Genomic DNA, 8362 nt, shown 5'->3' on the forward strand with positions numbered 1-8362 from the left:
CTTCAATTAAAGGGACAAATTATGTGGTCGCTTGGGGTAATGCAAAAATCTCCTTTGGTTATCACATGTAGGCACATGTGTAGTTTATGAGACAGATCTTTGATTTAGTAGCTGTTCATTTGTTAGTAAATGTTGGGAGCTGTGACTCTTATTTATTCTACTGGAAGGCTGTCCTCTCCTCTGCTTACAGTAGAAAGGCCTTGGAGCGATCCACTGAGACGTAGTGAGCATAAGCACGACAAAAGACAGGAAAACAGTGACCATGTTTCGGGCGACTAACATGCATTTCCCCACGATCAACTGATCCTAATGTTATTCCACAGACAGCCAGCAGGGGGAACTCCAGACTCGCAGGTTTTTCTGCTATCATACACCCAAAACTCACTAACCCAACAATACAACTATTTCCACCACTGGGCTTACTGCAGTCACTACTTCCACCTTTACTGAACTACCATGAAAAATACTTTTAGACAGCTGAAGCAAGCATACTTTTTAAAAAGTATCCTTACTTATGGACGAGGGATTTGGCAGTGTGGTCATTGAGATTTCATACTTCTTGTTGGATGCACAGGGGGATTAGCTCAAATGGTAGAGCGCTCGCTTAGCATGTGAGAGGTAGCGGGATCGATACCCGCATCCTCCAACTATTTAGTTTGGTTCAATCAGCACACATTGTTGTTGTAGCTCTGGATACTAACCCAACAATACAACTATTTCCACCACTGGGCTTACTCCTATCACTACTTCAACCTTTACTGAACTACCATGAAAAATACTTTTAGACAGCTGAAGCAAGCATACTTGTTAAAAAGTATCCTTTCTTGTGGACGAGGGATTTGGCAGTGCGGTCATTGAGATTTCATACTTCTTGTTGGAGGCACAGGGGGATTAGCTCAAATGGTAGAGCGCTCGCTTAGCATGCGAGAGGTAGTGGGATCGATGCCGGCATCCTCCAACTATTTAGTTTGGTTCAATCAGCACACATTGTTGTTGTAGCTCTGGATACTAACCCAACAATACAACTATTTCCACCACTGGGCTTACTCCTATCACTACTTCCACCTTTACTGAACTACCATGAAAAATACTTTTAGACAGCTGAAGCAAGCATACTTTTTAAAAAGTATCCTTACTTATGGACGAGGGATTTGGCAGTGTGGTCATTGAGATTTCATAATTCTTGTTGGATGCACAGGGGGATTAGCTCAAATGGTAGAGCGCTCGCTTAGCATGTGAGAGGTAGCGGGATCGATGCCCGCATCCTCCAACTATTTAGTTTGGTTCAATCAGCACACATTGTTGTTGTAGCTCTGGATACTAACCCAACAATACAACTATTTCCACCACTGGGCTTACTCCTATCACTACTTCAACCTTTACTGAACTACCATGAAAAATACTTTTAGACAGCTGAAGCAAGCATACTTGTTAAAAAGTATCCTTTCTTATGGACGAGGGATTTGGCAGTGCGGTCATTGAGATTTCATACTTCTTGTTGGAGGCACAGGGGGATTAGCTCAAATGGTAGAGCGCTCGCTTTGCATGCGAGAGGTAGCGGGATCGATGCCCGCATCCTCCAACTATTTAGTTTGGTTCAATCAGCACACATTGTTGTTGTAGCTCTGGATACTAACCCAACAATACAACTATTTCCACCACTGGGCTTACTCCTATCACTACTTCAACCTTTACTGAACTACCATGAAAAATACTTTTAGACAGCTGAAGCAAGCATACTTGTTAAAAAGTATCCTTTCTTATGGACGAGGGATTTGGCAGTGCGGTCATTGAGATTTCATACTTCTTGTTGGAGGCACAGGGGGATTAGCTCAAATGGTAGAGCGCTCGCTTTGCATGCGAGAGGTAGCGGGATCGATACCCGCATCCTCCAACTATTTAGTTTGGTTCAATCAGCACACATTGTTGTTGTAGCTCTGGATACTAACCCAACAATACAACTATTTCCACCACTGGGCTTACTCCTATCACTACTTCAACCTTTACTGAACTACCATGAAAAATACTTTTAGACAGCTGAAGCAAGCATACTTGTTAAAAAGTATCCTTTCTTATGGACGAGGGATTTGGCAGTGCGGTCATTGAGATTTCATACTTCTTGTTGGAGGAACAGGGGGATTAGCTCAAATGGTAGAGCGCTTGCTTAGCATGCGAGAGGTAGCTGGATCGATGCCTGCATCCTCCAACTATTTAGTTTGGTTCAATCAGCACACATTGTTGTTGTAGCTCTGGACTGATTTAACTAATCGAAGGATTAGTAAACAAATTGAATCAAGCGTGCTTGTCTGGCTCTAAAATGTGAATGTGTGTTGTTGGGGCAACCTGAGGACTGCAGTTGGGAAACACCAGTGGAAATACGTAGAGTGTGGTGGCGAGTTGAAATATTGATTCAAAATAGACCAAACAGTAGACGACGCTATCGTGGCTGTTCATAATATATTAGGCTAAGTACTGTTTTATACTCTGCACTTTCAATTGTTGTGAGTTCATGACGTATTTCCCATGTAGTGTTTTAATAGGATAATTTAGGGACAGTTCAAAAATTACTGGGTGAGTGGGGGCTTGTAGCTCTCAAACTCTAGGGGTGTTTTTCCAAACATACTACCATGCTCCACACTCATGCTCCGATTGTATTCTCCACTCCGTTCTCTTGAGTACGTTTTTGTGTGGACGCGAGTGAGGAGAATGCATAAAGCAATACATTTAAGAAGCACTCGCACTCCCCCTACTGTATTACCTCACGCTTCACAGCCCCATTCACTGAACCTCCTTCCAGCCAGGACAATGGCAACAATAGACGAATCAAGATATACACAAAGGAAAACGTTTGACGTCACAATTATCAGCTAGATATGTGAATCGTAACAATTTAGCTAGCCAGATAGCTAAACAGGACAAAAATGACCTAAAACGAATAATATGTAAGATAGATGTCAATTCTTCATGGTTACATTAGCTAGCTAACAATGCTTTGTTGCTATCTGGCTAGTTAACAGTACTAGTAGCTAGCCAGTCAGCCCTATTGACTAATTATGGGCTTGCGATCTAAGGTACTTAGGCAGGTAACGTTAAACATGCCGAACAATACCAAATTACTCATGAACCATTAAGAGGGATCCCCATTTAAGTGATTTATTAAAAGGTAAAACAAAAAGAGCAGGAGTCATACATATATTTCTATCTCTATATTTATACATATTGAAAATAATTGGTATGTAGCACAGTTCTCTAGCACATACAAGTGCAAGCTAAGTATCTGAAGTGAACTGCCTCAACTCCTCTCTAACTACAGACTCCATCACTCTCCATCTTATTATTATCATCTGAAGCTTTGGAAGCCATCGGCCAAGTATGTACCAGATCACCTTGAGTTTATTTGAGTTTTTAAAGCTACTTTGAGATTCTGTGTGTAATGAAAAGTGCTATATAGAATAAATCATAATTATTATTATTTATCCTACAGGGGAGGAGGAGCCCTTGTCATAATGGCTTTGCGATATGATGGACAGCCTTCTGTTTGCTACTAAACAGGTCCTAATATCTTAGTCTGTGTGCCAGTTCATTCTCTCTTTTGACTTTGTTGTGGCAAGCAGAAACACACTGGAATTTAGGAAATCCCACCAAACCACCGAATTATTACTTCAATTAAAGGGACAAATTATGTGGTCGCTTGGGGTAATGCAAAAATCTCCTTTGGTTATCACATGTAGGCACATGTGTAGTTTATGAGACAGATCTTTGATTTAGTAGCTGTTCATTTGTTAGTAAATGTTGGGAGCTGTGACTCTTATTTATTCTACTGGAAGGCTGTCCTCTCCTCTGCTTACAGTAGAAAGGCCTTGGAGCGATCCACTGAGACGTAGTGAGCATAAGCACGACAAAAGACAGGAAAACAGTGACCATGTTTCGGGCGACTAACATGCATTTCCCCACGATCAACTGATCCTAATGTTATTCCACAGACAGCCAGCAGGGGGAACTCCAGACTCGCAGGTTTTTCTGCTATCATACACCCAAAACTCACTAACCCAACAATACAACTATTTCCACCACTGGGCTTACTGCAGTCACTACTTCCACCTTTACTGAACTACCATGAAAAATACTTTTAGACAGCTGAAGCAAGCATACTTGTTAAAAAGTATCCTTACTTATGGACGAGGGATTTGGCAGTGTGGTCATTGAGATTTCATAATTCTTGTTGCATGCACAGGGGGATTAGCTCAAATGGTAGAGCGCTCGCTTAGCATGTGAGAGGTAGCGGGATCGATGCCTGCATCCTCCAACTATTTAGTTTGGTTCAATCAGCACACATTGTTGTTGTAGCTCCGGATACCAACCCAACAATACAACTATTTCCACCACTGGGCTTACTCCTATCACTACTTCAACCTTTACTGAACTACCATGAAAAATACTTTTAGACAGCTGAAGCAAGCATACTTGTTAAAAAGTATCCTTTCTTATGGACGAGGGATTTGGCAGTGCGGTCATTGAGATTTCATACTTCTTGTTGGAGGCACAGGGGGATTAGCTCAAATGGTAGAGCGCTCGCTTTGCATGCGAGAGGTAGCGGGATCGATGCCCGCATCTTCCAACTATTTAGTTTAGTTCAATCAGCACACATTGTTGTTGTAGCTCTGGATACTAACCCAACAATACAACTATTTCCACCACTGGGCTTACTCCTATCACTACTTCAACCTTTACTGAACTACCATGAAAAATACTTTTAGACAGCTGAAGCAAGCATACTTGTTAAAAAGTATCCTTTCTTATGGACGAGGGATTTGGCAGTGCGGTCATTGAGATTTCATACTTCTTGTTGGAGGCACAGGGGGATTAGCTCAAATGGTAGAGCGCTCGCTTAGCATGCGAGAGCTAGCGGGATCGATGCCCGCATCCTCCAACTATTTAGTTTGGTTCAATCAGCACACATTGTTGTTGTAGCTCTGGACTGATTTAACTAATCGAAGGATTAGTAAACAAGCGTGCTTGTCTGGCTCTAAAATGTGAATGTGTGTTGCTGGGGCAACCTGAGGACTGCAGTTGGGAAACACCAGTGGAAATACGTAGAGTGTGGTGGCGAGTTGAAATATTGATTCAAAATAGACCAAACAGTAGACGACGCTATCGTGGCTGTTCATAATATATTAGGCTAAGTACTGTTTTATACTCTGCACTTTCAATTGTTGTGAGTTCATGACGTATTTCCCATGTAGTGTTTTAATAGGATAATTTAGGGACAGTTCAAAAATTACTGGGTGAGTGGGGGCTTGTAGCTCTCAAACTCTAGGGGTGTTTTTCCAAACATACTACCATGCTCCACACTCATGCTCCGATTGTATTCTCCACTCCGTTCTCTTGAGTACGTTTTTGTGTGGACGCGAGTGAGGAGAATGCATAAAGCAATACATTTAAGAAGCACTCGCACTCCCCCTACTGTATTACCTCACGCTTCACAGCCCCATTCACTGAACCTCCTTCCAGCCAGGACAATGGCAACAATAGACGAATCAAGATATACACAAAGGAAAACGTTTGACGTCACAATTATCAGCTAGATATGTGAATCGTAACAATTTAGCTAGCCAGATAGCTAAACAGGACAAAAATGACCTAAAACGAATAATATGTAAGATAGATGTCAATTCTTCATGGTTACATTAGCTAGCTAACAATGCTTTGTTGCTATCTGGCTAGTTAACAGTACTAGTAGCTAGCCAGTCAGCCCTATTGACTAATTATGGGCTTGCGATCTAAGGTACTTAGGCAGGTAACGTTAAACATGCCGAACAATACCAAATTACTCATGAACCATTAAGAGGGATCCCCATTTAAGTGATTTATTAAAAGGTAAAACAAAAAGAGCAGGAGTCATACATATATTTCTATCTCTATATTTATACATATTGAAAATAATTGGTATGTAGCACAGTTCTCTAGCACATACAAGTGCAAGCTAAGTATCTGAAGTGAACTGCCTCAACTCCTCTCTAACTACAGACTCCATCACTCTCCATCTTATTATTATCATCTGAAGCTTTGGAAGCCATCGGCCAAGTATGTACCAGATCACCTTGAGTTTATTTGAGTTTTTAAAGCTACTTTGAGATTCTGTGTGTAATGAAAAGTGCTATATAGAATAAATCATAATTATTATTATTTATCCTACAGGGGAGGAGGAGCCCTTGTCATAATGGCTTTGCGATATGATGGACAGCCTTCTGTTTGCTACTAAACAGGTCCTAATATCTTAGTCTGTGTGCCAGTTCATTCTCTCTTTTGACTTTGTTGTGGCAAGCAGAAACACACTGGAATTTAGGAAATCCCACCAAACCACCGAATTATTACTTCAATTAAAGGGACAAATTATGTGGTCGCTTGGGGTAATGCAAAAATCCCCTTTGGTTATCACATGTAGGCACATGTGTAGTTTATGAGACAGATCTTTGATTTAGTAGCTGTTCATTTGTTAGTAAATGTTGGGAGCTGTGACTCTTATTTATTCTACTGGAAGGCTGTCCTCTCCTCTGCTTACAGTAGAAAGGCCTTGGAGCGATCCACTGAGACGCAGTGAGCATAAGCACGACAAAAGACAGGAAAACAGTGACCATGTTTCGGGCGACTAACATGCATTTCCCCACGATCAACTGATCCTAATGTTATTCCACAGACAGCCAGCAGGGGGAACTCCAGACTCACAGGTTTTTCTGCTATCATACACCCAAAACTCACTAACCCAACAATACAACTATTTCCACCACTGGGCTTACTGCAGTCACTAGTTCCACCTTTACTGAACTACCATGAAAAATACTTTTAGACAGCTGAAGCAAGCATACTTTTTAAAAAGTATCCTTTCTTATGGACGAGGGATTTGGCAGTGCGGTCATTGAGATTTCATACTCCTTGTTGGAGGCACAGGGGGATTAGCTCAAATGGTAGAGCGCTTGCTTTGCATGCGAGAGGTAGCGGGATCGATGCCCGCATCCTCCAACTATTTAGTTTGGTTCAATCAGCACACATTGTTGTTGTAGCTCCGGATACCAACCCAACAATACAACTATTTCCACCACTGGGCTTACTCCTATCACTACTTCAACCTTTACTGAACTACCATGAAAAATACTTTTAGACAGCTGAAGCAAGCATACTTGTTAAAAAGTATCCTTTCTTATGGACGAGGGATTTGGCAGTGCGGTCATTGAGATTTCATACTTCTTGTTGGAGGCACAGGGGGATTAGCTCAAATGGTAGAGCGCTCGCTTTGCATGCGAGAGGTAGCGGGATCGATGCCCGCATCTTCCAACTATTTAGTTTAGTTCAATCAGCACACATTGTTGTTGTAGCTCTGGATACTAACCCAACAATACAACTATTTCCACCACTGGGCTTACTCCTATCACTACTTCAACCTTTACTGAACTACCATGAAAAATACTTTTAGACAGCTGAAGCAAGCATACTTGTTAAAAAGTATCCTTTCTTATGGACGAGGGATTTGGCAGTGCGGTCATTGAGATTTCATACTTCTTGTTGGAGGCACAGGGGGATTAGCTCAAATGGTAGAGCGCTCGCTTAGCATGCGAGAGCTAGCGGGATCGATGCCCGCATCCTCCAACTATTTAGTTTGGTTCAATCAGCACACATTGTTGTTGTAGCTCTGGACTGATTTAACTAATCGAAGGATTAGTAAACAAGCGTGCTTGTCTGGCTCTAAAATGTGAATGTGTGTTGCTGGGGCAACCTGAGGACTGCAGTTGGGAAACACCAGTGGAAATACGTAGAGTGTGGTGGCGAGTTGAAATATTGATTCAAAATAGACCAAACAGTAGACGACGCTATCGTGGCTGTTCATAATATATTAGGCTAAGTACTGTTTTATACTCTGCACTTTCAATTGTTGTGAGTTCATGACGTATTTCCCATGTAGTGTTTTAATAGGATAATTTAGGGACAGTTCAAAAATTACTGGGTGAGTGGGGGCTTGTAGCTCTCAAACTCTAGGGGTGTTTTTCCAAACATACTACCATGCTCCACACTCATGCTCCGATTGTATTCTCCACTCCGTTCTCTTGAGTACGTTTTTGTGTGGACGCGAGTGAGGAGAATGCATAAAGCAATACATTTAAGAAGCACTCGCACTCCCCCTACTGTATTACCTCACGCTTCACAGCCCCATTCACTGAACCTCCTTCCAGCCAGGACAATGGCAACAATAGACGAATCAAGATATACACAAAGGAAAACGTTTGACGTCACAATTATCAGCTAGATATGTGAATCGTAACAATTTAGCTAGCCAGATAGCTAAACAGGACAAAAATGACCTAAAACG

General features: G+C 41.8%; 1 non-coding gene across 1 annotated transcript; it reads left to right on the plus strand.

The window, feature by feature from the left end:
* Nucleotides 1-573: 573 nt before the first annotated feature.
* On the plus strand, nt 574-646 carry trnaa-agc (transfer RNA alanine (anticodon AGC)). Its single transcript has one exon. It is a non-coding gene; the product is annotated as a tRNA-Ala (tRNA).
* Nucleotides 647-8362: the final 7716 nt, after the last annotated feature.

The sequence above is a fragment of the Oncorhynchus mykiss genome, chromosome 25 (assembly GCF_057628025.1).
Source record: "Oncorhynchus mykiss isolate SJ-2025 chromosome 25, ASM5762802v1, whole genome shotgun sequence".
In the NCBI taxonomy this organism is placed as follows: domain Eukaryota; kingdom Metazoa; phylum Chordata; class Actinopteri; order Salmoniformes; family Salmonidae; genus Oncorhynchus; species Oncorhynchus mykiss.